Genomic DNA, 20,302 nt, shown 5'->3' with positions numbered 1-20,302 from the left:
GTATTTGTGCACATGCGCTTAGCTATCTAACGTCGCCTACAAGTGTGATCAGGGATTTCTCTTGAAAAAAATCAGTTTTATTTTTATCTTCATTTTGGTGTCACATGCGGAAAACTGACAGCAATCCTTGCCCAATCTCGTCACAGAACTGCTTATGCTTCCAGATGCACAACCAAAATTGCTGACATGTCAGAACATCTGACAGGGGTCTAGAGAACAAAACAGCCATTATCGGTGCGTCCTTGACCCGCTCAAACGACGCGAGTCCCGGCTGTTCTGATTCTAACCCAAGTTCATATGATCCTAGGCCAAAATCAGAGGATTTTACCCCGATCATGACAACTTGTCTGGGACGGCAAAACATGGCGAATTCGTGGCAAAATCGTATAGTGTCTGCATTATACCTTAGTGATTGAGAGTTGCTTGAATGCTGGAAAATGACACTAACGTTGCCACCTATCGTATTTGCAGTTTTCATCGAAAGCCTGCAGCAGAGAATTGGAACCCCTAGCCCGTCTTAATTATCAACATTGTGATGCAGTGCACTTTTGGGCAGTCTAATTGTACATCCATCATTTGAATGAGACCCCAATTCATAGGGGAAGATTGGAGCTATATTATTCAATGAACATTGTGTTGTGTGGATTACTTTACACTACTGGAAAACATTTACATTTTATCAGTCATTTTTGAAAATCCTCACGTCTGAGTAAATTAAACACGCACGGAGGCAGCAATATTTGTCAGATATTTATTAACTTGGGAGCTGACAGGATTGCACGGTGTTTTCACAGCCTCTGGCCACTCCCCTGAAAATAACATTTTCAGTTATTTTGTGTAACAGTGATAACACCAAGTAAAACTGAAATAACTTAAAACAAAATATAAATATCCATTTGTCTTGTTTTGCACGCTTCGTACAAAATAATAAAATGCAGTACTACAGGATATTTCTTAACGTAGCTCTTTATTAGCTAGCTACAACTGCATGTTCACTTATCTCCAACCATGATCAACTGACCATGACCTAACCCTCTGGGTGGTCTTAACCAATCATAGCACAGTATGATACGGCGATAAAATGCATCCAATTATAATTCAGTATGTTTACACATATGAATATTACACCATTAACAAACATCTTATAGCTTATCAGACAGATTTCAACTTGCTGAACACATACTAATTCAATAAAACAGTCTTTCTTAGTAAAAACGCAAAAATAAAAATGAAATAAATACAGTAGTCTTTCCACCATATAGGTCAGACACATTCTATTCACAGGCTTGCACATAGCACAGGGTTGTAGTAGCATTTTATCAATGCAAGAGATGCTGATATGGAAAATGGGATCAACAATCAATTAATAAAAAAATACAAATATACACATCAAATAATAATTAACGGAAAGTCAAGGGGGATTGCATATGAGTAACCCTGCTGTGATGGCAGTCTGATGATGATGATACGCATCATCTTGTAAACTTTACAAGAAGTTGTAAAGTTAGATTTTTTTAATGAAATTCATGAGTTAGTAAGTTAGTTACTTTTAAATAGGATGTTTTTTATGTGTATAATACACATTTGTGTAAGAGAAAACCCAACATTTCATCTGTGACATGTATGTAAACAACTCCAAACATTTCTTTCATCGGCAGAATACTGAGGCACTGTGAGAAACGGTAGCATGAATACTAAACACTTCCTTCCTTCAAGGTGTTCACTGATTTGATAGGAATGTGTGTCGGTAAGGTGAACTAGGGTTGGATTGTCTGGAAAATGTAAAAACGCACACACAAAAACTCTGCTGAGAAGAAGAGTTCACATCCAGTAGAAGGTGTGCCCACCAGTCTGCCTGCCTGTGGCTTCTTGCAGGGCAGGATGCTGTGGCTTTGAGTGTGGCCCTGATGCACGGAAGAGGTCGCCAGACACAGGGTAGTGGTTGATAGGGGACAGTCTCCTCAGGACAGGCCATAGAGGCTGTCTGTAGGTCATTTAAATTAGTGTGTGTGTATATATATAAATGAGTACTCAGTTCTTGTTTATCAGCAGCACCTCACAGAGGTTTTGGTTGGGATCTGGTTCCTGAGTCATGACCTCCACACTTTCCCACTCTCCGCTGCGGCTTGACCGTTTCACCGCCTCCACCACCGTCTGCACATACAGCCCATCCTCAAACGTCGACGCCATAGCAACCGGCCCCCGCGCCCACAACCGACGCTCTTCCTGTGCCTGGAAAGCATCTTTTAGAGCCGTAACCATGGAGCCTAGCCCCCGCAGGTGTGGCAGGGGGACATCCTTGACCTCTTGTCCCGTCCCTCCGCTGTCCCCTAGCAGCAGCTCCTCCTCTTTCCCTCCATTGCGCTGCCCATACAGCTCTGTCCCCCTGGCAATCAGCCTCCCTGCTGACCCAACAACCATCACCTCGTGGACAAAGGCCCCCGGCATGTTGAAGTTCAGAGTCACAGTGCAGCACACTCCTGACCCAGTCCCAGTCCCTACCCCTCTACCAGAAGCAGACCCTCCCATCAGCATCTGGAAGAAACTGAAGTCATCGCTGGTGACGCAGCGGATCCCGTGGATTGCTCCATTCTGCCCCACGAACGTCCGGAGAAGGCCGCGCACCCGCACCGCCCGTGCTGCCGTCAGGTGACTCAGAAGGTCCACGAGGGAAGAGCCAACCGCGTGGAGCCCGCCACCCCCCATGAACTCCTCGCAGGTCCAGCCGTATGATTGATCGAGCAGACTGGGACCATAGACACGGGCGTCGCACACTTGCAGCTCACCCACGTATCCCTCTGCCAGCAACTGCTGCATTGCTACGAACGCTGGGAGGAAGCGCAGAGCATTACCCACAATGCTCAGCAACTGGGGGTAGTATTGCGCAGCAGTCACCATCTTGAACGCGTCCACAGCAGTAGCAGCCTTCTCACATACCACATTCTTACCTATCCCTGAGAGCGAGAGAGCGAGAGAGAGAGAGAGAGAGAGAGAGAGAGGTGTTCTTGAAAACACCTCTATGCTTCAACAACCACCATGTGTGTATGTAGGTTGTGGCACTATTTATTAACTGTGTGTGTGTCTATATGCAAATATAACCTCAGCCCTGACCTTAAAGCCCCACCCAACACAGGAATTCCACCATTCGGTCGACTCAGTAGGAGGAAGACCATACTGTCCAGACCCCTCTGCCGCATGTGCGCACACACACACGCACACACACACACACACACACACACCTCCCTCCCTCCCCCTTCCGGTTGGTGGAGACACTCTCAGGAAGCAGAAACTAAAGCAGGAAGCTGAGGTCAAAGCTCAGGAAATCACCCAGATAAGACGGTCACCTCCTTTGACATAACCTACTAGTACCTCAAAACTCACGATTCAGTTAAAGCTTATAGGCAACTATTGTAAATCAATCGGAATACAGTGAAAGACAGAGAGGGCTCAATAGAGACTAAGAGAAGGGATGTAGTGAGAGAGGAAAAAAGAGCCTCAGCCGTGGAGAGGGAGAGAGATGGGGGGGGTATGAGTCCATAGCATTGCTTCCCTACAGCTTCGTCAAGTATTTGTGTGCTATGAAAACACAGTAAGAGTATTCTGTGTATTGGCTGAGCGTTGTGTAGGCATTGTGCCAATGTTTGTGGTGTAAACACTGGGATTTTTACAGCGATTAACCACGCTCTCCCACGGGGCAGAGGCAAATCAAAATCAAATCAAATCTTATTTGTCACATACACATGGTTAGCAGATGTTAATGCGAGTGTAGCGAAATGCTTGTGCTTCTAGTTCAGACAATGCAGTGATAACCAACAAGTAATCTAACTAACAATTCCAAAACTACTGTCTTATACACAGTGTAAGGGGATAAGGAACATGTACATAAGGATATATGAATGAGTGATGGTACAGAGCAGCATACAGTAGATGGTATCGAGTACAGTATATACATATGAGATGAGTGTGTAGACAAAGTAAACAAAGTGGCATAGTTAAAGTGGCTAGTGATACATGTGTTACATAAGGATGCAGTCGATGATGTAGAGTACAGTATATACATATGCATATGAGATGAATAATGTAGGGTAAGTAACATTATATAAGGTAGCATTGTTTAAAGTGGCTAGTGATATATTTACATCATTTCCCATCAATTCCCATTATTAAAATGGCTGGAGTTGGGTCAGTGTCTATGACAGTGTGTTGGCAGCAGTCACTCAATGTTAGTGGTGGCTGTTTAACAGTCTGATGGCCTTGAGATAGAAGCTGTTTTTCAGTCTCTCGGTCCCAGCTTTGATGCACCTGTACTGACCTCGCCTTCTGGATGATAGCGGGGTGAGCAGGCAGTGGTTCGGGTGGTTGATGTCCTTGATGATCTTTATGGCCTTCCTGTAACAACGGGTGGTGTAGGTGTCCTGGAGGGCAGGTAGTTTGCCCCCGGTGATGCGTTGTGCAGTCCTCACTCACTACCCTCTGGAGAGCCTTACGGTTGAGGGCGGAGCAGTTGCCGTACCAGGCGGTGATACAGCCCGCCAGGATGCTCTCGATTGTGCATCTGTAGAAGTTTGTGAGTGCTTTTGGTGACAAGCCAAATTTCTTCAGCCTCCTGAGGTTGAATAGGCGCTGCTGCGCCTTCTTCACGACGCTGTCAGTGTGAGTGGACCAATTCAGTTTGTCTGTGATGTGTATGCCGAGGAACTTAAAACTAGCTACCCTCTCCACTACTGTTCCATCGATGTGGATAGGGGGGTGTTCCCTCTGCTGTTTCCTGAAGTCCACAATCATCTCCTTAGTTTTGTTGACGTTGAGTGTGAGGTTATTTTCCTGACACCACACTCCGAGGGCCCTCACCTCCTCCCTGTAGGCCGTCTCGTCGTTGTTGGTAATCAAGCCTACCACTGTTGTGTCGTCCGCAAACTTGATGATTGAGTTGGAGGCGTGCGTGGCCACGCAGTCGTGGGTGAACAGGGAGTACAGGAGAGGGCTCAGAACGCACCCTTGTGGGGCCCCCGTGTTGAGGATCAGCGGGGAGGAGATGTTGTTGCCTACCCTCACCACCTGGGGGCGGCCCGTCAGGAAGTCCAGTACCCAGTTGCACAGGGCGGGGTCGAGACCCAGGGTCTCGAGCTTGATGACGAGCTTGGAGGGTACTATGGTGTTGAATGCCGAGCTGTAGTCGATGAACAGCATTCTCACATAGATATTCCTCTTGTCCAGGTGGGTTAGGGCAGTGTGCAGTGTGGTTGAGATTGCATCGTCTGTGGACCTATTTGGGCGGTAAGCAAATTGGAGTGGGTCTAGGGTGTCAGGTAGGGTGGAGGTGATATGGTCCTTGACTAGTCTCTCAAAGCACTTCATGATGACGGAAGTGAGTGCTACGGGGCGGTAGTCGTTTAGCTCAGTTACCTTAGCTTTCTTGGGAACAGGAACAATGGTGGCCCTCTTGAAGCATGTGGGAACAGCAGACTGGTATAGGGATTGATTGAATATGTCCGTAAACACACCGGCCAGCTGGTCTGCGCATGCTCTGAGGGTGCGGCTGGGGATGCCGTCTGGGCCTGCAGCCTTGCGAGGAATAACACGTTTAAATGTCTTACTCACCTCGGCTGCAGTGAAGGAGAGACCGCATGTTTCCGTTGCAGGCCGTGTCAGTGGCACTGTATTGTCCTCAAAGCGGGCAAAAAAGTTATTTAGTCTGCCTGGGAGCAAGACATCCTGGTCCGTGACTGGGCTGGATTTCATCTTGTAGTCCGTGATTGACTGTAGACCCTGCCACATGCCTCTTGTGTCTGAGCCATTGAATTGAGATTCCACTTTGTCTCTGTACTGACGCTTAGCTTGTTTAATAGCCTTGCGGAGGGAATAGCTGCACCAAAGGTTGCCACACTTCCTGGGTGGGGCTGGACACCATAGAACCCAACTGAGTGTGTGTACAAGCGTGCATGCATGCATTTGTGTTGTCTTACCCAGGGCTTTGACTGCAATCTGCCGTGTGAGTGGGGGTGAGATGTAGATGCAGACCAGGTCAACATTAGGGTGCAATAAGACATCATCCGATTGGCTGGTGTGAAACAGAATGCCAGCTCTTGCGCCAGGGAGCTTGCCTCCTCCTCGCTCCTCCCCCAGAGCGTGTGTACCTCAAACCCTTCCCCCCGCAGCAAAGGAACTAGCACCCGTGCCGTACTCCCTGTGCCAAACACACCAACACCAGGCAACATTGCTGCCACTCCACTTCACTGTATGTCTGTTTGGCACCACACAGACACGCAAGCATCCCAACGTCGTCCTCTTCTCTCACAGTGGTAGTATCTGTTGTTGCCTGGAAACACAGGAACATGTTTTAGAATTATTATTATGTACAATGGAGAAACTAAACTATAAACGTCCACGACTACCTGCTCCTCTGTCCTACTATCTACACATTAGCTACAAATTGTTAGACCAGATGTGATTTAACCAAAGATTTTTGGTATCCATTACTGCGAGTTACAGATTTGCCTATAAAAAATGTTGCCAGAGGTTTTTCAACGAACCTGGTATTGATTGAGATAGACGGGTCCACCCCAAAGTGTCGCATGTCATGATGACACTCATGTCTCGATCAGTGAGAGAAGATTTTAAATAGATAAGATGGCGGCATACACATTGTTAGATTACTTTATGGAGAGAAGCATTTATTCATTTTAACAACAGAGCATTTTAGAAATTCCAAACGCACCACTTGCAACTGGACATTTTTGTAGATACATGTTTTGTCGAATAGAGAACGAGGATAGTGTCGCCAATATCAGGTTAGTTGAAACTTATTCTCAAAAACAATTTGATATTCATACCTATGGTTCTATGGCTGATAACCAAGTAGTTTACACTACAGAACTGCAAAGACTGCTACTTCTGCATGTGTGAGTTAAGCAGAACCATAGCTCTCAAACCCCCTAGTTCTCAGCCATTAGTTTTCCCCCAGACTGCCTTGTGTGAACTACAACCACAACACTGTGTTTTAACGTTTGGAAATGTCAAGTCATCGCTTGCGATACGGCCCTCATCAGCGAGAAACAATCCTTCAGATAAAGAAGATACTTACTGTAGCAGTTTTGCACAGTTCCATACAGCTATGGGTATTTCCATCCTATCAAACTACACTTCAAGTTATGCTTACATACAGGTGTTCGGAGCATGCTAGATTGCTAATTAGCAGAGGTGGTCAGATTTTGTCTTCAGTCTGTTTTCTGTAAACAAGAGCTGTAACATTGAGATATGGCAGTGTGGGAACACTAATCCTATCAAGGTGTGTATAAACGTAACCTTTTGTTTTCTGAAAATTATTTATTGCTGATATGAAAGGTCCATATGCTTCCAAAACCTTACTGCAAGCAATACATGTTAATGTTCAGACCGAGTGACGGGGATCTCAACAAAACTTCCCTCTAAAGAAGACGCCTTTGTACAATTAGTCTTATTATGTGTAATGGAACTGAGAGTCATGACCTAGGGCTAGGCAGAACCATATCCAGACTGAACAAAAATATAAAACGCAACACAAGTGCATGTAAGTGTTGGTCCCATGTTTCCGATCCCCGGGACCACCCATACGTAGAATGTATGCACACATGACTGTAAGTCGCTTTGGATAAAAGCGTCTGCTAAATGGCATATAGTATTACTATTATCTGAAATAAAAGATCCCAGAAATCTTTCATCCACACAAAAAGCTAATTTCTCTCAAATTTTGGGCACAAATTTGTTTAAATCCCTGTTAGTGAGGATTTCTCCCTTTCCAAGATAATAACACTATGAAGTTTCTAAAACTGTTTGAATGATGTCTGAGTATAACAAAACTCACATGGCAGGCAAAAACCTGAGAAAGAAATCCAACCAGGAAGTGGTAAATCTGAGGTTTGTAGTTTTCAACTATTTTCCTATCGAATACAGTGTCTATGGGGTCATATTGCACTTCCTAAGGCTTCCAATATATGTCAACAGTCTTTAGAACCTTGTTTGATGCTTCTACTGTGCAGTGGGGGCAAATGAGAAGGGATTGAGTCAGAGGTAGAGTGCAGAGTGCCATTAGCTGACCACGCGCGTTCACATGAAAGTTAGCTTGCTTTCCATTGCATTTCTACAGACAAAGGAATTCTCCGGTTGGAACATTATTGGTGGTTTAGCTAGATGCTAAAAATATATACATCGTTTGACATGTTTCTACGGACTGTAACGGAACTTTTTTTTACTTTGTCTGCACACGCGTCATGAATTTGGATTACTGGGCTAAACACGCAAACAAAAAGGAGGTATTTGGACATAAATGATTAACTTTATCGAACAAATCAAACATTTGTGGAACTGGGATTCCTGGGAGTGCAATCTAATTAAGATCATCAAAGGTAAGTGAATATTTATAATGCTATTTCTGACTTCTGTTGACTACACAACATGGAAGATATCTGTTTGGCTTGTTTTGGTCTCTGAGCGCTGTACTCTGATTATTGCATGGTGTGCTTTTTCCGTAAAGCTTTTTTGAAATCTGACACAGCGGTTGCATTAAGGAGAAGTGTATCTAAAGTTCCATGTATAACACTTGTATTTTCATCAACATTTATGATGAGCATTTCTGTAAATTGATGTGGCTCTCTGCAAAATCACTGGATGTTTTTGGAACTACTGAACATAACGTGCCAATGTATACTGAGATTTCTTAAATATAAATATGAACTTTATCGAACAAAACATACATGTAATTGTGTAACATGAAGTCCTATGAGTGTCATCTGATGAAGATCATCAAAGGTTAGTGATTCATTTATCTCTATTTCTGCTTTTTGTGACTCCTCTCTTTGGCTGGAAAAATGGCTGTGTTTTTCTGTGATTAGACACTCACCTAACATAATCGTTTGTGGTGCTTTCGCCGTAAAGCCTATTTGAAATAAGACACTGTGGTGGGATTAACAAGAACTGTATCTTTAAAATGGTGTAAAATACTTGTATGTTTGAGGAATTTTAATTATGAGATTTCTGTTGTTTGAATTTGCACTTTCTGCACTTTCACGGGCTGTTGTCATATCGATCCCGTTAGCGGGATCTTAGCCCAAAGAGGTTTTAAGGGAGCATGCAATTGGCATGTTGATTGCAGGAATGTCCACCAGAGCTGTTGCCAGAAAATGTAATGTTAATTTCTTTAACATAAAGCGCCTCCAACATCATTTTAGAGAATTTGGCAGTACGTCCAACAGGCCTCACAACCGCAGAAGACGTGTAAGCCGTGGGCAAGCGGTTTGCTGATGTCAACGTTGTAAACAGAGTGCCCCATGGTGGGTTATGGTATAGGCAGGCATAGGCTACAGACAACAAACACAATAGCATTTTATCAATGGCAATTTGAATGCACAGAGATACCGTGACAGGATCCTTAAGCCCATTGTCCTGCTATTCATCCTGATGACATCACCTTGGGATGCTCTGGATTGATGTGTTCGACAGTGTTCCAGTTCCCAACAATATCCAGCGGCTCAGCAACTTCGCACAGCCATCAGAAAAGAGTGGGACGACATTCCACAGGCCACAATCACCAGCCTCATCAACTCTATGTCAAGGTGATGCATCTTGCTGCATGAGGGAAATGGCGATCACACCAAATACCGACTGGTTTTCTGATCCACCCCTTACCTTTTTCTTTAAGGTATCTGTGACCAACGGATGCATATCTGTATCCCCAGTCATGTGAAACTAATAGACTAGGTCCAAATTTATTTCAAATGATTGATTTCCTTAAATTAACTGTAACTCGGTAAAATCGTTAATTGTTGCGTTTATTTTTGTTCACATAAGTTAGCTTGTTAGCTAACATTAACGATCCACTGGCTGGGGAGACAGACGCCCAGGGGTTCTGGATAACGATTTAGAAAATCGATGAGATCTGTATAACCACTCTTGTGACTAGGATATATTTTGGTGGTTTAGCTAGATGACTTTTGCTCCGCCGATTGTTAGGAGGCTATGCCGTGTAACGTTACCTGCTGATGTGATGACGTCCCCCGTCTCGGTCAGACTCCCGGTGGTGGTTTAATCTGTGGCAGCGAGACTCACCATTCACATTCAGGTCAAAAGTTAATGGTATCAGAGCAAGACTCTCAATTTATTCACACTTCTGTATTCTGTCGTCAGTATACTTTTCGAGGTTCACGTTCGCCCAGCATCCGTCTTTCTTCACGACGTTGTCCTGATGAGTTTGGGCAGTGTTGTCGGAGAAACACAATTCCAGGCACGTTCATCAGAGCAACGCCTGGACTGGTTCAGAGGAGGGCTCCCAAGCCATCAAGACCCACGCCATTGGCCGTTCGATAGCCAATGGGCTCTCAGCAATGATTTCACCACCGCGTTTGAGCCTTCGAGGAGAAGCAGTCTGCCTGCAGCAGTGCTGCGTCCAACCAGCTTGTTCGATTGACTGACAGCGAGTTAATGTAAATTAAGGAAGCTTGCTAACGAATTAGATATGGTTTACGAGTAGAATTGCTTGTTTTCAGATTCAAAAATAGAGCTTAAATTGCATCATTGACATTGTCAAATACGTACACACATTGGTATGCTGCGTTGCACTTCATGAAATCAAGAAAAAAACTGGCGACTTTGACAGACTGAGCAGTAGCCTACACTGGAAGAAAGTGAAGACAACTCAGTAAGGTAGCTAGTTACTATAATTTATCTGTCTATGATGTGTCACTCTGAAATCACAAAATGTCTGTACACTTTTATTTCAATAGCGTGTGCATGTCGTTACATATAAAACAGCACCCACCAGTATCATGAAAGGTAATAGGAAGTCGACCTAATGGTAAATGTTAATTCTGAAATATTGTGATGCATGGCATGCATACAAAAGTATTAGTTATTATATTAATGCCATTTTGACATTTGTTTCCATCAATGACGGGTGTGTGTGTGTGTGTGTGTGTGTGTGTGTGTGTGTGTGTGTGTGTGTGTGTGTGTGTGTGTGTGTGTGTGTGTGTGTGTGTGTGTGTGTGTGTGTGTGTGTGTGTGTGTGTATATGTATATATATATATATATATATAATATACTTGTTTTTTGTATAATTCTAAGACATGTCAATCAGCAGTAGATCCAACAGTGTCCTCCCTTCCCCTGGTATGGTGAAAAGCTGAGGGATGGGCCTGGAGAAATATAAATTATCTCAGATTCATAAATGGTGCTATTGATGTAAGGACTGACCATCCATGATATCAAAATTATAGTTTTAACCATGTTTTGAGGCTATATAGTGTTTGTTTACAAACGGAGTAAAACAATTTTGGGTTCTGATGGGACAGTTGAACTAAGCTCTTGAGGCATTTCTAAGTTATATTCTTCAATAATCATTGGATACATATTTAATTTAAGTCCAAAAATGGATGTACTGTAGTAACTTCTGATTTCCCCTTTTAAAGTCTGCACATTGGACAAACTGTCAATGCCAATTGGAGACTACCCCACTGGAATAAGAGGTCAACCACCTCCGTACTCAACTGCCTGTCTCTGCACCTCAGAAAAAGCAGTGTCTTGCCCACACCAAGGCAAAGAAACCAGTCAAGATTCAGGTGGGAAACTGCTGGCAGACCATGCTAGGGCTGCCCAAAACAGAACAAAGTAACAAAGAAAGTAGTTTTAGGCCTATCTTAAAATACTTGTCCCCCCAAAGGGCTTATTATATAATAAAATGTAGCCAAAGCTATGATATTAAACAGCGTATTCTTTTATCAAATATCTATTTCAATAGTGTTAATAGTTTTGATTGTAATAATACTCTGTTGTGTATTTTTAACTTCACCCCGCTCCTCCGTTCTCTCCACTGGCTTCCAGTTGAAGCTCGCATCCGCTACAAGACCATGGTGCTTGCCTACGGAGCTGTGAGGGGAACGGCACCTCAGTACCTCCAGGCTCTGATCAGGCCCTACACCCAAACAAGGGCACTGTTAGTCAGTCATCTATTTCCGAATTGGTTAAAATAAGGTTAGGTTAAAGGTCCAATGCAGCCATTTGTATCTCAATATCAAATCATTTCTGGCCTGGCGAAAAATTATGTACCTTTTACTGTGATTGTTTTCAATTAAAATGATTAAAAATGAAATCAATCAATTTTAGCAAAGAGTGATTTCTCAAGCAAAAATTTAGCTAGGACTGTTGGACTGGTCTGATTGGGGAGGGGAAACTGAAAATTAGCTGTTATCGGCAGAAAGGTTTGGAACTCTATTTCTTATTGGTCTGTTAACTAATTTACTGCCTGGTGATGTCACTAGTCAGGCCAAAACTCCATCCCACCAAAGCAGGATGAAATTCCATGCAGTCTTGTCAAACAGCTCTTACATTAAAAGGGCATTATCATAATGATCATAATCATGATCATAATTATCATAAACATAATCAACAGTGATTGATCTGTTGCTCTGCAGAGAGGCTGATTGAGACATTGTACTCTCATAAGGTCTGATTTCACAAGCAGGTCAACACTCCAGGAGTCATTTTCATGATGCCTGTCCAGGGTCTTCATTTTATTCTTTTGGTTCATGGTACTGTTGGCAATTTCGTGGCATGCCTTGCATTGAAGAGACAAGATCTCAATATATGTGACCAGGTCTGGGTGGATGTGGTTTGTCACATTCTCAGAGTGGGAATTCTCATGGCCCTTGTTCTCCAGCATCTTTCTGATACACACTTTTGAGGTGGGCCCATCGTTGATGTCAATGGACACATAGACCTTACAGCTGTTTGCCGTGGTGTCCTGTGGCTGCCGTGTCGACTTTCCTCTTGCCATGTGTTTTTCACAGTAAATATGAAGTGGTTGTGTATTTAGACTTTTGTAGTCATATGACCCATCAAGGTCACTGATATAGCTTTCGATATACACCTCCACCTCTGCCCTTACGACTCCTTTTGAAAGCACTCTTAATTTTAAAAATCTTTCTGGAAGAAAATAACATACAGCATAGAATTTCACTCCTCTACCTTTACCTTATAAACTGCCTCTACCCCCCCACTATCATATTTTTATTGAATTTTGGGTCAGTGGGGCCCCTCAGAAGGATTTTTTAAAACGCCCCCCCCAATTCAGTAAGTCCCCTGCAAGTAGGCCTATTGAGAGCACTCTCTCGGAGGTGAATTACCTCTGAAATTATGTGCAAGCGAGCACTCTCCGACTTGTCAATCAACCAAAAGCTATTGTAATATTTTACATTATATACAAGTCCATTGTAATGATGGGTATTAAATCCTAGACAATCATTTTCTAACTATTTTCATTAAATCACTGAGCCTTCACCTACTTCTCGCTCCAATAAGTTTCTTCTCACACAAGTCTTAAGTATTCTCCTGAGGGGAAGACACAGGGGACAGCTGATTGGCAGATAATTAACATATTCATATATTCAAAACCAAAAAGTTTAGTGGTAATAGACAAGTTTTTTTATATATATATATATATATATATATATATATATAAAAAATTAAAGACTGATATTCAGCTTATTAAACAGACATATGTACATCATTTATCAACCTCTTTCCTTGGGCTCTCGAGTGGTGTTTAGGGTTCTAATGCACTGAATATCAGTGCTAATGGCGTCGCTACAGACCCTGGTTCGTTTCCAGGCTGTATCACAACTGGCTATGATAGTATGACGCACAATTGGTCTACCGTCGTTAGGGTTTGGTTCGGGCTGTCAGTCATCAAAAAAATTGCCTTACGCGTCGAACACACCGACTGTGTTATTGCATCGCTGCTGCATAACATTTTGCGCAGCAAGGCAACTATACTGATGCAGGTACCTTTTGCCGACGGTCGAATGCGGTTGGACACATGGAGAGAATAATTTTCGCAGTATCCTCAAAATCGTGTATTTTTGACACAGCTGCTGACAGCTACATAAACACAAAAAATGTTGCTTGGTGACAAGTATGAGGTTTCTGTGTTTTACACTATAGCCATTACCATATATATCATTGAATATTATCTGCTGTTGGCTTGTGTGGATGTATGTATGTGTTATGCAACATAGCTGACATGAAACATTGTTAACAGTTTCAAGGCCATGGGCCTTTCTCATGATGGAAAAGTAGCATGAAGACAAGAACTGATTTAGATGCACTATTGTAAAGTGACTGTTCCACTGGATGTCATAAGGTGAATGCACCAATTTGTAAGTCGCTCTGGATAAGAGCGTCTGCTAAATGACTTAAATGTAAATGTAAATGTAACTGTTCAATGAGTTGGGAGGGGGGCACATTCAGAGCGGGGTGTTGAGAGAACAAGCGGTCTTTTGTTAGATAACAGGAGCCAGGTGCGAGATAACTGTATGAGCGCATGGATAGGCTGAGCAAGTTTAAACCACGCCCAGTCTCTATTGCGATAGGCCAACAGACGGGTTGGAACTGTCTATCACAGTATAAAGAATACTGTTTACATACATCTTGTCAGTTCTCTGTTTTGCCCTGCGAGGTGGGACAGAGAGCCCGTATATACGATAATTGCATTTACCACTTATTGCTTAGCTAATAAAAAATACATAGTATACAATCGGTGACTCATTGTCATATTTATCCTGATACCAGATTCGAATTGACGCAACTCTAACACAAGTGTCCACGATAGTAGGATTGCCAGGTCAGTTTAGTAGTGAGCTTGTGCTAGATGTGGCTAGTTAACGTTAGTTAGCTAGCTAACCTGTTTTTTGTTCAAATATATCCGTTATTTTACCAGGTAAATTGACTGAGAACACGTTCTCATTTACAGCAACGACCTGGGGGATGAATGAGCCAATTGTAAACTGGGGATTATTAGGTGACCATGATGGTTTGAGGGCCAGATTGGGAATTTAGCCAGGACACCGGGGTTAACACCCCTACTCTTACGATCTTTAATGACCTCAAAGAGTCAGGACACCCTTTTAAGGTCCCACCCGAAAACCTAGCTAATGAGGTGTGTGTGTGTGTGTGTGTGTGAAAGTCAAATAAATAATGCTAGTTACTACCCCTGATAACTTTACCAAATAATCATGTTTGAAAGAGTGAGTGTGTATGCTAGAGTAATAGAAATGGTAGATACTACTGTACCCCTGATAATTTGGTCAGATAACCGTGTGTTTGTGTACAGTAGGTGACATGTCCATGATAGCTATCTAATAACTGTAGTTATGCTAGGTAATGGTTTGGCTTATCGTGTTCATGCCTATGTAGAAGAATACTGTAGGAGGAAGTGGAGAGGACTCAGGGACAGGTATCAGAGAGAGAGAAGGGCAGAGAAAAATAAGAGGCTTCAGGCCAGCAGCATTGGTGCTTCTGCCACATTCTTTATTTTCTGGATCCATTTGTTGTGCCTAGGGAAACGAGTGGCAATTTTACAGCCAGACCCTTTACTTCATCCACAAGTGTGGGTGCCACCCGTGCATCAAGACCCCTTGTCATTTACAAGTGAGTCCACTGGTGCAGCGAGACCCTGTCATCTACTAGTGCGACCATCACCAGTGCAGCGAGACCCTCTACAACATCCACAAGTATGACCACCACCGGTGCAGCCATGGAAGATAATGGAGCAAGCACCTCTGGATCTAGGAACACCTGAGATTATTATGACCACAGAGGACCTTGAACAGGATGTGGCCGTGGAGACAAACATGGAGAAATGAAGAGGAACACAACAGGCGCTATCGTAGGTACCAGCTCCCAGATCCACTCAACTCATTTCAGCATAGGTTACTCCAAGCCGTCGAGAGGGAAGCAGCCCAACCTGATCCCCACATTGAGGATGAAGAGACACTCTGCCTGTTGCCAACCCTGAAGAGGCTGCCTCAGCAAAGAAAAGCAGCAGTTAAGATAAATTCTTCAGCTCCTTTTCGATGACAAGTTCAATGGTACGTTTTTTTTCTCTTCACTACACAGGTAGTGTCATAGGTTTTCAACAGTGAAGTAAAGTGTATTTTTTTACAGTATACTCATGTAGGCTAATTGGTATTTCAGATCAAAGGATTAATGTTTCTGTTTCTGGGATAGAAAATATCCTAAAACAACAGTTTGCTGTCTAAATATTTGCCTGTCATATTCATCTTTTGATCTGAAACACAAATTCCATGAGTAAACAGCAAAAAGTATTGTAGCGACCCGCACAGACAGCTGTGTGTTAGGTTAGTAGGTGGTTGTGTTGTACTTACCAGTACCCAGTGTTTGCGGGGCCAACATAACAATCAACCTGCTATCTGCCAATCACGGGAATGCCTGGAATGTTCTGATGCCGGGCATCCTGGCGGTTGGCAGAGTGGCGTGGAGGGGGGTTGGGCAGGGGGATGGAGCATTGGAAGTTAAGACCAGGTTTAGCCTTTGTTCTCTCTCTATTACGGCTGTCCTTTACAAGAGGTCACGGTTGGCTTGTGGGGTATCTTTAGTTTAATTGGCATGGGCTACGGCCAAACAGTAGCCTGTGTAAAGTTGGGTTAATAAACCGTCAATTTGTAAACTCAACCCTCTGTCTGGACAATTGTTACTTTATGATCTAGTCAGGTCATTACAGTATTACCAACTTTACCACACTGCTCCAATATTTATGCCATAAACAAACCTAAATACTGTTTGTATAGTGAACATAAATCTCACATTTAATGGTGTTATTTATTATGTAATGGTTGTATGTTGTTTTTCTCTTCTTCACAGGAAGGACAGGAGGAAGAGTTGTCTGGTTGTTGTTTTGACCTTCTCCAATGGGTTTTGAGCAGGTGAGGAAAGAGGATGTGAGGAATCAAGGAACTGCAACTGAGATTTTCCAACTGTCCTTATTCCGCTTACTATGTCCTTGTTAGACTTTTTTTAGTTTACAATTAATTGAATTCATAAAGTAAATCGTTTCTCAATATTTAGGATAGCATTCATTATTTGTTGTACATAGATTGCATGAAAACTGACACACCGGAGAATTCAGATTTTCTTGTTCTTTTACAAAGACTAAAGGTTAAATGTGTGTTTATCAGTATTGTGGCTACACATTCACTTTTAGTTTTCAAACACACCTCTCCTCTCTGTACCTCAGATATCCAGTGCCTTGCCCTTTCTCTCTTTATGGCCATGTCTGAAGTTCCCTACTACATCTAGGCTTTATGGAGTAGTCCCTGTATCTGTCTGCAGTTGTGCAAAAAAATACATGCTCTGGTTCTCTTACAGATTACAGGCTACACATTTAATTGTTGTATTTTTACACACAAGTTATTTTTTAAAACATTTTTACAACACATACCTGTCATGTTCTTTCCTGTACTTGAATACTTATTAAATTCTAATGTTTTCATAGTCATTTTCATTTGTTTATTAATATCTCATTTAGACAAGATGAAAGTAAACGCACTCTTTCTAATTGTTTTTTCCCCCACCTGCATTGTGTCAGAGCAGTGAAGATGGTGGTAAACTGTACTATTTGTATGGACTCTAGGTTACCTTTTCCCATTATCATACTAACTGTATGTCTTATAACCTTAGAGGTCCTGCAATTTTGTGGACAACGGTAGATGTTTCTTAAAATAACCTTGGTGTTAAAGGGCTCTTAAAAGAGCCGTTTCACTTCACGGCATACTGCCATGGGACTTCACCTGCCGGCGATGAAGTAGGTGGTCAGCTTCTTCTTCACCTGGAGTGCCTGCCTGGGGGTGTTGGCACCTACCCTGGTGACATCAGGTAGGTGACCATTTAGCGTGCCCGTCTCCATCCGGAGTGGCTCCTGGAATGACCTCTGCAGGTAGTTGTGGAGAACATGTGGTCTTCATGCAGGCATCGACATTTGAGGGGCTGAGACCAAGCACTCTCCGATACATTTCTCCACCAGGCTGCCAGACCCCCAAAGACGCATTCAACAACTAACCTTGACCTGGATAGTCGTTTGTTAAAGATTCTTACAGCCTTTGGCAATGGCAGCTGGTGTCCAGCATAGAGCCTCGTGAGGTTGGGTCTCAAGGAAAGGCCTCATGCCGACGAAGACGTGGGGAACAGGTCCCAGGTCTTCAGCCTCAGGGAGTGATGCAGGTGGTGGAATCTCCAGGGTTTGAAAATAAAGGAGAGCTGCACACTCTAGGAGCTCAGATGCAAAAAAAAAAAATGTAGATTTTGGATCTAAGCTCCTAGTGTGCAGCTCTCCTTTATTTTCAAGTTTTCTACTCGGCTAGCCAGCACCTCACCTAAATAGGTGTGAGTTTATTTTTCTTCTAGGAATCTCCCGGAGGGTCCCGCCATCACTTCCCTTGCCGTAAGCACCAACATTGACGACATGGAAACAGTAGATGGCATCTACAACAGCCAAGAGTACAACTTAATATGTACCCTTGTTGTAGAATTGCAAACCCGAGCACGGTGGAGCCTGGATTACTACATGTTTCCCAGCAATGGAGCCAAGAAAGTTGGGGAAATTCCACCTCTCCAGGAACTCTGCAGCAATGGCCCTCCAGTCTTCCTCCTTGGGGACAGACATGTATTCACCAACCAGACAGTCCCAAATGGCGTGTGCCACAGAGGGGACAATGCCTACCACTGTGGACCGTCCAACACCGAAGCTGAATCCCGTCCCCAAGAATCTGAAATATAATTCAAAATAATTATCAATATTGTGTGTAACTTGAAATTCCACCCACATATTATATCTACTCATACCTACACCTCATTAGTTTATTATGCTCTAATTATATTTTAAGTCATCAACCATCATTAACAATGCCTTGAAACAATACAATACAATTCAATCTGACTATCAAACTGTAGCCAAGGCCAACTCTACTCTTAGAAAAAAAAGGTGCTATCTAAACCTAAAAAGGTTCTCCGGCTGTCCCCATAGGAGAACCCTATTCGGTTCCATGTATAACCTTTCCCCCAAAGGGTTCTACCTGGAACCAAAAAGGGTTATCCTATGGGGGAAGCAGAAGGACACTCTTGGAACCCTTTTTTCCTAAGAGTGTAAGTAATTCCAATAAGAATTTAATGAATGACTGTCTTGAACAACAAGGGGCCCTGGACTTAATTTTCATTTGGTAACATTGCATCATTAAAGGATTTTAAACTAACTTTGGAAGTTAAAGTCCGAATGAACATTCTGTTAAAGTACATCTGATGTCACATAGGGGCTATTAACTAAAGAGCCATTCAGCTCATGCACATAAAATATCTAATCAATCAATTACGGCATCAAAGGCTTTTAAAATGTACTAGAATTTAGCTTACGGGAGAAAAATCGCCAGGCGTTCAACTGGGCTGATGGACTTCCGGTAGTTGGTTTCCATCGGGGCGATTCTGGCTCCAACAATCCGGAGCAGGTGATTGAACTGGCTGCAGTCCAGACGAAAGTAACTTAGAAATTCCTCACCAATCGAAGCTTTTGAATGATACGGAACTCCCCTCCATGCTTTCGGGACATCAACCATTTCTGGACCCACACAGACCTGCGCTTTCCGCGGGGCTGGCCCCGAACACCGGCCCAACAACGCGATCAAGACCACCTTCCACAACGTTGGTCTCATTGTTGAAAGAGCCTACGCTGCTATATAGACTATTTATTATTGCATTTCGCTCCAAAACTATGCATTTGAGGTAAATGATAGGCTCTCACAATTTTTTGATTTCACCTTATAAATATGTATGCTACTTGGCAAATAAATGAATAAAATATGTAAAGAAATTATGTAATTCAACTTTATTATGGAATCCCACTTTTTTTACTGGATATGTGTGCAACAAAAATTCAACATTCTACGCATACAATTTAATGCATACATTCGATTTACTACACAACGGATTACAACTGCCTCTGCAACGCAATATAAGGGAAACGCAGCGTTCCACTGGAAATGAATGTAGTTCTGGTGCACCAAAACGCAAGACACAGTCGGTGTGTTCGACGCGTACGGACTGAAAACTGACCGTTTACCAAGAACCAAACGAAAGCAAACAAGGCGAACGAAACCGGGCCTACCTGAATTAGTCCAATATAAACTGTCGTATGCATTTTCTGTTTGGAGTAAATTGTTTGTTGCAAAACGTTTTGAAACAGAATTAGAGTAATGATTACACAAGTATCGAATGCGAAAGTTTGAATTATTGCTTTTTTTAAATTCTGACTGTACTGTGATTAGCTGGGTCGATTTTGAAAACTGGGGGCAGCATGAGGGCATTAGATTAGAGTCTACAAACTATAGTGCTTGTATTGGTTGTGTCTTTCAGGTTGCTCTAATGGAATCCAATGCGCTCATAACCTCAGGGGTTTAAACTCCAGTCTCCTTTCTCATCCAAAGGCAGGTAC

The 20,302-nt window shown here is 43.0% G+C and overlaps 1 long non-coding RNA gene and 1 pseudogene across 1 annotated transcript; both read right to left on the bottom strand.

Annotated features, from left to right (window-relative positions):
- Positions 1-742: 742 nt before the first annotated feature.
- LOC124035043 lies at positions 743-10,276 on the bottom strand (annotated as a pseudogene).
- A 6,925-nt stretch (positions 10,277-17,201) lies between these two features.
- LOC124035697 lies at positions 17,202-20,269 on the bottom strand. The gene is made up of 2 exons (XR_006838786.1): positions 19,228-20,269; positions 17,202-18,587 (listed from the first exon to the last, which is right to left on the bottom strand). It is a non-coding gene; the product is annotated as an uncharacterized LOC124035697 (long non-coding RNA).
- Positions 20,270-20,302: the final 33 nt, after the last annotated feature.

Source organism: Oncorhynchus gorbuscha, linkage group LG05 (assembly GCF_021184085.1).
Source record: "Oncorhynchus gorbuscha isolate QuinsamMale2020 ecotype Even-year linkage group LG05, OgorEven_v1.0, whole genome shotgun sequence".
NCBI classification, from domain to species: domain Eukaryota; kingdom Metazoa; phylum Chordata; class Actinopteri; order Salmoniformes; family Salmonidae; genus Oncorhynchus; species Oncorhynchus gorbuscha.
Note: the sequence above shows the minus strand (reverse complement) of the source record. Positions and strands in the feature narration are given on the sequence as shown.